The sequence below is a fragment of the Vigna umbellata genome, chromosome 8 (genome assembly GCF_029865625.1).
Source record: "Vigna umbellata cultivar VRB3 chromosome 8, Vumbellata_1.0, whole genome shotgun sequence".
In the NCBI taxonomy this organism is placed as follows: domain Eukaryota; kingdom Viridiplantae; phylum Streptophyta; class Magnoliopsida; order Fabales; family Fabaceae; genus Vigna; species Vigna umbellata.
The window spans coordinates 13,994,361-14,009,688 of record NC_142172.1 but is presented as its reverse complement, the minus strand read 5'-3'; the positions used below and the strand labels follow the sequence as shown (position 1 = coordinate 14,009,688).

Here is a 15,328-nt window from a genome sequence, read left to right as displayed (position 1 = left end):
AAGGATTAACATGTTAAACTAAATTGAATTTGGTTTGATACAATTAAAATCAGGTATTCAATCATAATAATTTCGAATGAAATTACCCATTTAGGGTTTTGGTTCCCTAGTTCTAGCTCCCTTTAGTGTAAGGCTTGATTAAAAGGTTTATTATAATTTATTATTGAAAATTAACGGTTTACATAAATCTTCTGCGAAGGGAGAAAACACATGCAGAGAAAATCATTATCATGATATTTAGCACCAACTTGCCACATGTTTCATTTTAATTAAGGCTTAAATGCTTATTTTGTCCCTACGTTAAGAGATGAATTTTTGTTTAGTACTCAGTTTTAAAAATGAAGACATTGAGTCCCTATGTTATGAAAAATATATGACTTTAGTCCTATTCGTTTAACGACATTAAAATTGATAACGTTGAAGTTACTGTGGATGTTAGCTGTACAAAAAATGTTGATGTGACATTTAGTTGACCTAAATTCAGTTGACATGGCAGAATTTATGTTACGTGTATGTAGGGTTCTTTGCATCGACAAGGTTGCTTGCTAGCTCCCATTACATTTTGGGTTGGAGCTTCAAAATCAACGGACAAGCAACACCCCTTGATCTATCTTCCCTCCCACAACTTCCAGGGCCAAAGAGGAAACACACATCTTTGATAATTGGGGTTTTAGTGTCTGGAGCTGTTCTTGCATTATTTTTTGTCTTACTCGGCTTCTACATGTACAGAAGGTACAAGAATGCCGACGTTATAGAAGCTTGGGAGCTTGAGATTGGACCACACAGGTACTCCTACCAAGAGCTCAAGAAAGCAACCAAAGGTTTCAAGGATAAAGAACTGCTTGGACAAGGTGGATTTAGGAGTGTCTACAAGGGAAAATTGCCAAATTCCAACACCCAAGTTGCTGTCAAGAGAATCTCACATGACTCAAAACAAGGCCTGAGGGAATTTGTGTCAGAAATAGCCAGCATAGGCAGGCTTCGCCACCGGAATATGGTTCAGCTTTTGGGGTGGTGTCGCCGGTGCGGTGACCTCCTCCTTGTGTATGGTTTCATGGCTAATGGAAGCTTAGACAAGTACCTGTTTGATGAACCAGAAATAATCCTTAGTTGGGAGCAAAGGTTTAAGGTGGTCAAGGATGTTGCTTCTACCCTTTTGTATATGCATGAGGGCTATGAGCAGGTGGTGATACATAGAGATGAGAAGGCTAGCAATGTGCTGCTAGATGGAGAACTCAATGGAAGACTAGGAGATTTTGGATTAGCAAGGTTGTATGAACATGGTGCTAACCCAAGTACCACAAGGGTAGTGGGGACATTAGGGTATTTGGAACCTGAGGTGCCTAGGACAGGGAAGGCCACACCTATCTCTCGGGATGGCGAACGGGGGCAAGTTGTCGACAACAATCATTTGAGTGATGGCATCATCCGAAGATCTCGCTTCGATGATAGAATCGTCTCAATTAGTGTTGGAGACCAGAACCATTCTCTCGTACTCATCCTCTGCAACAGTGCGACTTTGTCGCTTCTTCACCTCCTTCGCCTTCCTCTCAGCCTCCGCCTGCTCCTCTTCCGCCGCCGCCTCAACTCCACCTTCATCACCTTCGGAACGAGTATCGACATCTAGTTCGCCTTCTTGTCCACCTTTTTCATGGTTGTCCCATGGGTGGAGGAAACAAGGGAGGTGCTTGAGTATTTGAGGGGAACTGTGTAATCGGAAAACGCGGGAAAGGTTCAGCAGGTGGGGAATTGGAAGGAGAAGGAGGCATTGAGGGGCCGTTAAACTGGCCTGGTGGCGCAGATAATGAAAATGATGTGGATGCCAAAGGAGGAGTAGGAGGAGTGGGTCTGGAAAAATGAGGCAAGATGACATACCCTGTGCTGTATCAAGGAAATTATAGCAGAATTAAAATAACATTAATAATTAAATTGGTTAAGTAAATAAATAAAAGTATTTAAATTTTGCCACGTTGGATATATACTTTGCCACATCAATTAACATTTAACGCCGTTCCTACAAACTTAACGGACAAGACTGAAGTCAAACAATTTTGATAACATAGGGACTCAATGTCTTCATTTTTAAAACTGGGTACTAAACAAAAATTCACCTCTTAGCATGGGGAATGAAGTAAACATTTAAACCTTAATTGAATTACAACGTGGGCTCGGATGACCAACATTCTGCTAGAAAAACAAAACTATTACAACACATTTGAATCTGTCAGTCCACCTATGTCAACGAAGCAGTTATACATGTACCTTCCCGTTTTAATCTGCACCTTCTTTTCATTAATAATCATTGGTTTTCGTTGATTAAAAACTTTACAATTTGACAACATTTTTTTGACAATATTTTAACATCATCTACGTGTCATTCTGTGATTAGTCCAAAATTACATTACAATCAATAATAATAATCATAAATATCAACATGAAGTAATCACAGAATGACAAGTAGGTGATGTTAAAATGTTGTCAAAAAAATGTTGTCAAAGTATCATTATTCATTTCAAAAACAGTTAAATAAATTATTTAACCAGTTCTTTTAAGGTTTTATTTTTTAATTTTTTTAATATATTTTTCATTTAATAATAAAATATATTAAAAACTTACAAAATAAAATTTAATATTTTAAATTAAAAAATTAAATTAACAAATTTATTTGTTTTAATTTAATATATATAACAAATAATTTTTATTTAATAAATATTTAATTAATTTAATATTTTTAATATAATTTAATATATATTAATATTTTAATTTATAAAATATTATTTATTAAACAAATATAATAAAAAATATTAAAAAATTAAAAAGAAATTTTTTTAAAAAAATATGTTGACGGTTAACATATTTTTTTTAATCTTCCTGTTTTTAGTTTTTTTTAATATAGTTTATTTATTTGTTTTAAAGAATAATATTTTATAAATTAAAATATTATTATATACAAAATTATATAAAAAATAATAAATTAATTAAATATTTATTAAATTAAAAAAAAAAACTTTTTGATTATTAAATTAAAACAAATAAATTTTTTAATTTTTTTAAAATTAAAATATTAAATTTTGTTTTTAATTATTAGAATATGTTTTATTGTTATTACTAAATAAAAAACAAAATAGTAAACCTAAAAAATAAAAAAAAAATAAAACTTCGAAAGTTGGATAAGAAATTTAATTAATCAATTTTCGAAAACCCATTTAGACTTCACCATATCTCAAACATCTGTTAAAGTTTTAACGGTTTTCAAAATTTATTAAATGTTTAATTGGTTTTTGAAAGCCGATAACTATTAATGAATGGGACAATGTTGTCTGATCGACTTATATAGTGCATTAACTTTTTATTATTACAATATTGTTGATGTTTAAATATAAAATGTTATAATTTATAATATTTAAATTTTATTATATAATTTAAATATTAGTGTAATTACATTACTAATTATAATATTATAGACACGTAAATACGCACATTATATCTATAGTTATCCAATCAAAATATATAATATCTTTCAAAATTAATTTTTTTCAACTATTTTGTTCACATATAATATATAATTATAATAAATGAACAAAATATAGATAAATAAAATAAATTAGTGCAATTATAATAAATTCATACATATTATACATCACACTCTCCTAATAAAACGAATGACCAATAATTCAACTATTCAACAAATTCAATAAAAGTGAAAGTACTTTTAAGCATTGCTTGCTAAACGAATAACTATTGGACGAGATAACTATTTTAGTTGGGCGAGATTAACGGTCTGATACAACTTTTCACATGTGTTTTTCTGGTTTATGTTGTTTTTTTTTATCAATGTTAATGTGATGCTTAGTTTGTGATGATCATCTAAGACCAATCCAATGAGGAATTAATTATAGTTTGTTTAGTGTATGCTTTAAAATATAAGAGTTCAAAAGGAGGTATCATGATATATATTACTAGTCAGTCAACTCATATAGAGATAAATAAGCTGAAGTAGATGATGACAAGATGTCTTTACCTTAGACTTTTGGTCTTAGATATGAAAGATTAACTTCGTGAGTAGTAAAATGATACTTGTGTTTATGACTCTGCAAAATATAAATACTACTACGAGTGCACTTTTATAGTGAAACCCTATGTCAAAGGGTGTATTCGAATAATTGAGTGTAGAGTAAACTACATGTATGTTCATATGAGTTATAGTATTTTATAAATGTTAAATTAACGTGATATGTTTAAATTGTTATATGAAGTTTTCTTTTGAACACTATCTTACATTGTCTTTTTTTTTCTATCTTGTTTCTCTTTTGCAATGATCACCCTTCGATGTGAACAAAAGATGAAGTAGATGTTGAAATGCTTTTGATAGAAGGCGAAGACTCTCAGAGACTTAGATATTTTGTTATGTCTAGACATTATGTATAAAAGCTCTTTAGTTTTGAACAACTTATTAGTTTAAGTTGTTATGTATATATTTTATATTGATATAATTATTACATTGGATAACTATATTAATATTATATATATATATATATTTTATGCAAATATTAGAATTAAATAATATTTTTATTTAATAATTTTATGTTATTAAATGAGATGTTAGCCTGGACTTATAAAAAATATAATGAAAATAAGATTGAAACTAGATTAATAGAAAAATTGAATTTTAAAATTATAGTTACTCATAAAACCAACTTAATCACAATTTATCATCTGGTTATGTTTCCAATCATTGATATTTGAAGTGATTTTTGCTTTGATCTCTTAATTTTCATTAAGAAAATTGTAATCCCTCTGAATTGAACAAAATGAATTTTTAATTAAACATTAAATTTAATCTACCGAGAAAAATATTATACCATAAATCTTAAAACTTCATCATAAAGTCTAATATTTCAAAAATTCATAAATCGTAAAAAATTATTTTTACGAACTAAACTATACTTTCTAAAATTTGATAATGTTAAACTATTTTCTTTTAAATTTTGATAACCAAAATAAAAATTATTTCAAATTTAAAAAACTAAAAACATAATTAAACTTAATTTAATAGATTGAAAAAATAGAAATTATGTTTTAAAATAACATATAAATTGTTTAAATAGTTCAGTCTATCTAAACTATCATACAAGTTGATGAATCTATTTTGATTTTGATTTTATAATTTATTTTCCACACTAAGCATTGGAAGTCAATATTGCAAAGTTTTATACAACAAATATAATTTCTATGTACATAAAAATTATGTTAAAATATATAATTTTTTAGTAATATTTTAACATTGAATGAAATGGGAATGGTTAAATATTCATCCTTAGTTGTGGGTCAAGTCACACCACCTTACCTTACGCCATAAAACATTGAGTTATTAGGATATATAATTAATGTATTCTATCATTGAAAAAAAACACGGAAAAGAGTAACACGTTTAATTTTAAATATGAAATTATGGAGATAAGATACTAGCATTACAGGAAGCAACACTAAAGGTTTTAATTAGTATTTTTAGAAAGATGATAGCATTAAATATAGGGGTTTGCTAAGGCTGTTTTTCAGTGGGTACATTTTAACCGGGTTTTAGTAGACAAAAATATCCTTATATACCATGGATTCTAAGTTTTAAGCAAAACTAAAAAAAAAAAAAAAAATCAGAAACACCCTACTGTAGCCCCAATTGAAAAAATCAGAAACACTTGCCGTTAAACAATCTTACAAAAAAATGATTTTATAATGAGTTTTTGATTTTATAATTTTTGTCTTATCTAATTTTATCCAATTTTCACAAGCATAAAGTAATTGGTAATTGACTTGGAAAAAATCAGAAATACTTGTTGTTAAATAATTTCTTACAAAAAATGATTTTATAATGAGTTTTTATTTTATAATTTTTGTCTTATCTAATTTTCACAAACATAATGACATCAAAGGAATTGGTAATTGGCCTGGAAAAAATCAGAAACACTCGTTGTTAAACAATTTCTTACAAAAAATGACTTTATAATGAGTTTTCATTTTATAATTTTTGTCGTATATAATTTTATCTAATTTTCACAAGCATAATTACATCCGAAAGAATTGGTAATTGGCCTTAGAGATGATGATTCAACATATGCAGATGATGAAATTAGAGAAATTAGTGAAGATGGTGAAATTGAAGATGATGAAATTAGAGAAATTAGTGAAGATGGTGAAATTGAAGAAATCTTGAATGAACCTTTGCGTGAAGGTGAATATGTCAATGACTCAACTCTTTACAAAGGCAAATTGTTTAAAGGCAAGTGTTTTTGATTTTTTCAATTGGGACTACAGTAGGAATGACAGAAAAAAGGTTGGAGCGAGAGACATGAAAGAGAAAGGATTGAGAGGAATGAGAGAGGTGAGTAAGGGTTTGGGGGGTTTCTTTTTTTTTTTTTTAAGTTTTGTGAATGAAAATTATTAAAATACCGTTAACCTTAAAAATACTAATATCCAAAATAGTTCTTATTACTAATAAAAATTTAAATGTGAAATTGTAGAGATAAGATACTGCTAGGAAGCAACACTAAATGTTTTAATTAATACTTTTATAAAGATAGCATTAATTATATATATTATTATTATTATTAAAAGATCATTAAATAGTAATTAAATTTAAAGATAAATTAGTGATTATATTAATTAGGTTAAACACGGTTATATAAATTAAAAATTACTAATATCTAACATAGTTTTTATTACTAATAAAAAATTAAATGTGAAATTGTGAAAATAATATACTGCCAAGAAGCAACACTAAAGGTTTTAATTAGTATGCTTATAAAGATGATAGCATTAATTATATATATTATTATTATTAAAAGATCATTAAATAATAATTAAATTTAAAGATAAATTAATGATTATATTAATTAAGTTAAACGCCATTATATAAATTAAAAATTAGTAATATCTAAAATAAATTTTATTACTAATAAAAAGTTAATTGTGAAATTGTGGAGATAAGATACTGCCAAGAAGCAACACTAGATGTTTCAATTAATATTTTTATAAAGATGAAAGCATTAATTATATATATTATTATTATTAAAAGATCATTGAATAGTAATTCAATTTAAAGATAAATTAGTGATTATATTTATTAGGTTAAACACCATTATATAAATTAAAAATTAGTAATATCTAAAATAGTTTTAATTACTAATAAAAATATAAATATAAAATTATGAAAATAACTTACTGTCGTTATAACACTAGGGTGTGTTCACTTCGAGACATATTTAAAAGAGAGAGTGTATAAATTTGAAAGAATTTGAAAGTAAATTGAATATATTTTTTAAAAGATTTAGAGATAAATAAGAGTAGATTTAAAAATAAAGTTTGTGAAAATTTGTGTAAGATTTAATGGATAGGCTTAATACGTTATTTTGTCCCCAGTTTCGCTCGAAGATGTCAAATTAGTCCATCCTTTAAAAAATGCGTCAATTACGTCCTCACTTACTAAAATTTGCATCAATGAAATCCCTTCCGTTAAATCCGTACAAACGACGTTAATTATTTTTCTCTTTCTTCTACTTCCTCAATTAACGCCGTTTGTACGGATTTAACGGAAGAGATTTCATTGATGCAAATTTTATTAAGTGAGGACGTAATTGACGCATTTTTTAAAGGATGGACTAAATTGACATTTTCGAGCGAAACTGGGGACAAAATAGGGTATTAAGCCTAATGGATATGACACATAAAAAATGTTTAAATTAATAAAAAATAAAAAAACTACCAAAAATATCTTTAGTGATAAAAATATTATAGAAGATATTTATTAATAATATATTTATTGATAAAAAAAATTATAAAGAGGAAAAAAATCAAAGTTATTTATATTTTTTTGTGTATTTTGAAAATATTTCTTATTATTTTTAATATAATATATTTAGAGAATTGTGTAAATATTAAGGAAAATTAACTTACATGTTTGTAATTCTTGTACTTTTTATTTTTAAATGTTATATGTAACATTCCAAAAATATAGCTGTGAACTATATTTAAGAGTTCCTACATTTACAATACAATAGAACCGTTACAGGAAATAAAGCTAACTTACAGTTATCCTAAAATAACCATAAATTTAAAACTTTGCAAAAACCTATATTGAAACAAACCAAAGAAGAGACCGATCGATTATACAAGAAGTGTATCAACCAAACGGTCCTACACTGAATGCAAAAACAATCACAAGACTGAACGGTCTTACTCTTAGCGGAAATCATCTCTTATGCCAGCGCCTGTTCCAGAGAACCCTCCTCACATTCTGCTCACACCCATAGGGTGATCATTGCAAAGAAAAAGACGACCGAACGGACAACATGACCAAACAGGAAAATAAGGGTAAACTAATGTAATTTAATTAACTATGTAAACATACAAATCATACAAACATATAATAAAATCATACATCTACAGAAATCATACAAGCATGTTATAACCAACCAATTTTACTCTAACTGTCCGGACTGTATGAATATGTAGCTACGACGTTCTTGCACTCGTGGAAAGGTAAAATGGAAACCTCATGGATGCCATAACTGGAAACCCAAGCCGCTACATAAGGTTAGCCCTTTATCCCTCACTGTAGTTGGGAACCGCAAACTACACATGAGTTTAGTCCATTAGCTAGAACCCCAAGCCATACGCAACCAGGCCTCCTGCTATTCTCACCACATGCGCCACCATTCTCTACTTGAGACTCGGTGACCATTAGAATGTCAGGATGAACGCCAACTTAGTCTGACCATATTCATACTTTCACCACATTGAAACCACCACTGAGACATTCCTCCTTGGAATTCTCTTTCATATCACATTATAAATACCATACCTCAATACCAACATATTTTCTCATCCATAACACATTTAAATTACATCAAATCGAACAGTAAAACAAACATCACCCTTGAGCACGACCGAACGGAAAAATCAACAAATCTTATGAACAAGACCGGACGGTAAAACCCTCCCCATATGTGAACATGACCGAATGGTCATTTAAAGAGTAAGACTCAAACATGAGTCGAACACGATTTTAGGATCGAACACTAGAACAACCAAATACTAAAGTTAAACCCGCGAACTTAAATCTTAGACCGAACACTTATAATTTAGAACGAACATTATTGTCTTGGATCGAATGCCATTGGCTTAGACCGAACACTGTTGGCTTAAGCCGAACACCATTAGTACCTAATACAAATACATGACTGAGTATTATGACGAGACATAATGCTTAGTACAAGATCGAGCACTACTGAGACCGAGCACTTAGTACAAGACCGAGCACTATTGAAACCGAACGCTTAGTACAAGACCGAGCACTACTGAGACCGAGCGCTTAGTACAAGATCAAACACTACTGAGACCGTACATGACCGAGTAGTCAATAACAGTTAAAGCCTATGATAGACCGAACGCTGTTTACACTAGTGCAAAATTGATCTTTAACGTCACCCCATAGACGTCCGTCCACCAAAACTCCAACGTAAATAATTGACCGGTGGCATAAATGTAAATAATTGCGTGTGGAGACGTCTGTCCTAAAAGGTGCCGGACGTCTATAATATTGTAGACGTCCGACTCCTCTAACGGTCAGCCACTTGAACGTCCGTCCCCCTCCAGGACGGACGTTCAGAGTGCTGACAGAGTTGTTGAACCAGTCAACCCCTTGAACGTCCCCCACGGACGTCTATATATATTAAACGTCCGTCCCCCTCCAGGATCTTTTATTCAAGTGGCTGACAGGTTCAACTACTCTTTCAGCCTCTTGAACGTCCGTCCTGGAGGGGGACGGACGTTTGATATATATAGACGTCCGTCCCCCTCCAGGACTGACGTTCAAGAGGCTGACAGAGTAGTTGAATCGGTCAGCCACTTGAACGTCCGTCCTGGAGGGGGACGGACGTCTATATATATCAAACGTCCGTCCTCCTCCAGGACGGACGTTCAAGTGGCTGACAAGTTCAACTACTCTGTCAGCCTCTTGAACGTCCGTCCTGGAGGGGGACGGACGTTTAATGTATTTAGACGTCCGTCCCCCTCCAGGACGGACGTTCAAGGGACTGATGGGTTGAACTTCTGTCAGTCTCTTGAACGTCCGTCTTGGAGGGGGACGGACGTCTACTATATTATAGACATCCGCCCCCGCCACAACGGACGTTCAAAAGACGTTTAAAATAAGGACTTACTAACCAAAACGCGAACCCGCGAGGAGTTATGCGAACCCGTGAGAGTTCCCTCTGCGCCTTGCATTTCTAGGTTGGTTTTTATCTGTTTTGGACCGTTTAATCTTACTTTTATTCCGATTAAATTGTTCAGTGATGAAATGTCTTTCATTTGGACCGATTAAAAATCGTTTTCTGTGCATTTTTGTGCAGTTTGTAGAGTGTTCTTGGGCGGCGTTTTTGGCCTACGTTTTAGGTCGTTTACTCCTCCGTCTCCCTCCATTTTCATTTCGAATCTGCTCTTCAGACGTGTTGCAGTGCACAAAAAAACGTCCAAAACCTGTAATCCTAAATAACCCGTAAATAACCCTAAATAACCCGTCTAATAAAGCCCTTTCTGCAGTAGTGTATAGACGTCCGAGAGGTTCGCAGCGGACGTCTATATAGACGTCCGCCTGACACAGCGGACGTCTATATAGACGTCCGGCCTGACACAACGGACGTCTATATAGACGTCCGGCCTGACACAACGGACGTCTACATAGACGTCACCTGTAAAGACGTCGGTCGAACGTCGGACGTCAAAAAGCCTAAAGAACGGACGTCTATGGCCCTTTCTGCACTAGTGTTACAATCAAATGTTATGTCTAGATCGACTATTATATTCATTTGAATATCAACACAAGACCGATCGGTCATTAACTAAGAATCCACAAAAAGTAGAACTTAGTTAAGATCGAGTACCAGAGAGAAGCCGAACAGTCAATTAAAGACCCTTATCGAACTACATAATTTTGCAGAATAACTGCAGATTCTACATAATTATGATCAACACCATTCCTTAGCAATATCACTACAATCTCCCAACTTCTAATCCTCCAAACGTATATCATATACATCCTTATACATTAATTAAGAATATTTAAGTCTTTCTAACATCATTAAGAGAGTTTCATCACAGATTTGAGAGTTAATTCTGCAAAATCATGAACTCAATGACCGAGAATCAGATTTCCTAGTTTTTGATACAATTCAATGTCTTAAGGATTCTAACAAGTCTTCAAATAACTAACCCAGGTTTCCCATATAGATCAAACTCAAACCAAACACAAATCCCTCTAATTTTACTATCACACTTCCTTCCATTTCACTCGGCCACTGAATTAGAATCAAACAGAAACACAATCATCATAAACACATCATCAATATTTCATACCAACAACACTGAATACCAAATCATTCAATTTCATACACATGCATAATCATCAAACAACATATTCATACATCAAACAAGTAATTAAATTAGTTAGTTTCCCTTACCTCTTGATCGGACAACAAGCTCAATCAACTGCAGAATTGCGATCACCACACACCAAAATCCTAGAACACCTAAAGCTCACCGATTGAGAAGGAAGGATCACCCCAAAAGACCAAGAAAGTGATTAGAAACGAGAATAAGAAAATGATGAGCACATGCAACTAGGAATTTGGCTTGCATGTACCAGGAAAGAGAATTTATAGGAAGAGAGTAAACTTACTGACTGTAAACTTGATTTTGATCGGTGGAAAAGAAGATCTTGACTCCCAAAATTGCTTAAACTGTGGCGGGTTGAAGAAAAGATGAAATTAGATGAAGAATTTCTAGAGAGAAGGAGGAGAAAAGAAGAGGCTGAAGTTTTAGAGAGATACAAATTCTGAGAAAATGAGATGAGGTGAGGTTTGGAAAATTCTATAAAATGCTCAATCTCTTTTATTTGAGACATCTGTTCCTCCCTTCCACATGTCATTTTCAGGGTTTGACATTATACACTACATGTACTAATTTTATAGTTTAGCTTAAATAAAACAATCACACACACGTTACTCTCTTTTTTTTTTTTTTTACAATTCTTAAATTATATATATCATCTTCTGTTTTATTTATTTATTTTTTAAATCTCCGTTTTAGTTATTCGGAACATTTGTTTTTCTCTTTTTTATGATTTTTAACATTATTGAAAGTAATAAATATCGAATTTTTATTATTAAAGTTTAAAATTTTATCTTTGTGTGAATTCGGAAGTTCTATATAGAGAAAAATATTATCTGGAAAGGTTTGTTTTATGTAGTTTATCCATAAAAATACTAAAATATGGTAGTGAGATTTATATATATGAAAACAGAGATATATTAGCTTGTATAAAATAAATTAGTATTTATTCCTAAATATAAGAATAATTATTTATCATTATTTATTACATGAGAGTATAATGTTGGGGTCTTTTCCTTCATATCTTGGTTTTAATTTTTTAAACTTCTTAGAGCACACCAATAATATAATTGAAATGAACTTTACCTAATTAGTAGAGTGATAATTGAAAACATTCAACTTAGCTTTATTGAAATCATTGACAATATAAAAAAGGAAAAAACTGTTGCAAACCAAACTTTTTGCCTTTTACATTAGCATGTCTTCCAATATCATAGTTAATAGCTATCTTAAATAAAAATATTTCTAATATTTTTTTGTTATATCTTTGTTTATTCTACATCCATTCTAAAATGATTAAAGTCCTAATCATTTAAAAATTCTAAATAAGTGGTGATCTTACAAAATGTTAATTTTGCTCCTTTCAAAATCTTGGTCCGTTTACAATTATACGAATAATTACATACTAATCAAATATTACTATAATGAAGGCTCATTATGTATTCAATTAAAATATTATATTTAAAAATTCAATATATATATGTATACGATTTATAAATTATGCATTTATTATTATAATAGTAAAATCTCTACTAACTTTAATTCTAGACGTCTTCAGATACATCCATTCAAGGAACCATAAGAATGAATATCATCCTAAAGACAAGACAGAAATGAATAGATATTTATTGGTCACAAATCAATATCTCAGCTTTCGTAAGAACAATTTTTTACTCAAAATAATATTTTTATAAAATTAATTTGTTTAATAGAATATTTGAAAAGTTATTATATTTAATTTTAATATCATCATCATCTACAACTTTTGAGTCTTATGTTATTTATGGTACTAAAACGATTTTTTGGTGTAGATTGTCATCATCTCAACCTACAAGTAATACATTATTTAATATTTCTCTTAATTATTTTTCTCCAAAAGTATATAACTTGAAATAGTTGGAGAAAGTTTGATGTCGGTTGATTTTTCACTTTTTACAAATATATAACAATTTTAAAGCAATAAGGAGTTTGCAAAGATGTGCTTTTTGTAGAAAGTGCTTTTTTCCTTTTAGAAATTTAGAAATGGAAGTGTTGGCGGCAATTGCAGAGTAACTTAGCGGCACGTCATTGCCTTCGTGTTTGGGGTAACTGACTCAAAACTCCAAAAGTCTTCTTACACTGTGAATCACGTTCTGGAATCACTTTTCCAAACGCAAGTTGGAGATTCTATATCAATCATAGATAAAGTAATTCCATATTATATAATTGAGACTATTTTATTTTATTTTATTAAGTTAAATTAAATTTAAAATTAACATTTTAATATATTAAAGATAAAATAATTTTATAATATATAAATTAGTATAAATTTTATTTTACATACAAATTTTGTGGACTCATATTTTAAAATATAATTACCTAAACGCACTTGGATGCTACAATGCGTTTTGCTAGCTTATTTAATTACTTAATTACAGCCACCTATTATCATTTTCTTCAATTTTAAAATATAATTACCTAAAAGCAAGTTTTAGCAGTTGTCGGTGCACAGCTTGAAAAAAATTAACGAGGACAAAGAAATCTTAATATGTCTTTCAGAAAAATAATATACAAATTTCTGAAAAATAGACTTTGTCTTGAAAACAAATATAAAATATCCTAGCTTATAGAAATTACAAAACGTCTTCTACATATTTTATATTTCGAAAGCACTGTATGATTTTTATTGTTAATATAATAAAAAAAGAGATAAAGTAGTAAAAAAAAATTACATTTTTTTTTTCAAAACAATTGTTCGATGAGATTAATGCCTTTATTTGAGAAAAAAAAATTATCATAAAAGACAAATAAGTTATGACTATATAACTACCAATATTTCAACTCTTATCAATATCAATATGTTATTATTGGAAATTAAATATTTTATGGCCCAACTTGAAGTTGATGTTGTAACATATAAGTTATTAAGTGAATAAAATAATAATAACAAACAGTAAATATAAGATTAATTAAGTTGAAATGAGTCTTCTTGTGAGTATATTCTTATAACATTTTTTACTATTATGTTTTAGTTAGTGATATATAAGCTTATTAGGTGATACAGTTCTTTTTAGCTTAAGAATGTATTGAAGATAAAAACTTGTATATATGTTAAGCTCTATATCATGATAATTATGTAGTTCATACTTGTATTTTATTTATTTAGAAGATAATCTAGTATCACATATGCAACATAGATATAAAAGTTTAAAATTTTTGAAATTTGTAAAGATGAAAAAGATTTGAACAATTTTAATAGTTTTTATGTTTTAGGTTTGAAACATATCTAAACATGTTTAATATGTGAGATTGAGTCACATATGAGCAAAACATGAAATCAAGTTATATATATGATGCTTTGATTATGAAGTCAAGCTAAACATGTTTAATGTGTAAAACAAAGTTTGAAAATGTTAAAACATGAGGTTAAGCTAAATATGCTTTAGTCGCAAAATTAAACATGGATGTCGTGTGAAACTAGGTTAGTATGAAAACAATTATAATATATAAATAGGATACAAACACTACTTTAAATTGAGTTAAATATAACCCACTTATTAATAAATACACACCTTCATAAAGTGACTTTCATAAAAAGTGGTGTATGAATTATTTATTTTTAAAATAAAAAATAAAAACAAAAGTAAAATAAATTTCATAATATTAAAATGAATTAATTTTACTATTATTTTCAATTTTGATTGAGTTTCTCAACGTGATTATAAATATGAAATTAGTTATAATAATATTTTAACCACATTTTATTATATATATATATATATATATATATTTTGTATCATATATTCACCAGTATAAAAAAGTATGGCTTCTCTCACATAATAAATGTATAAAAAGTGGTAATATAGATATTGAAATTTTCTCATAGGGTTATGACTGTACCCAAATT

General features: G+C 29.7%; 1 pseudogene; it reads left to right on the top strand.

Moving 5' to 3' along the window:
• The first annotated feature begins 338 nt into the window (after nucleotides 1–338).
• Nucleotides 339–1,627, top strand: LOC148194063 (L-type lectin-domain containing receptor kinase S.4 pseudogene; annotated as a pseudogene).
• The last annotated feature ends 13,701 nt before the right edge of the window (nucleotides 1,628–15,328 follow it).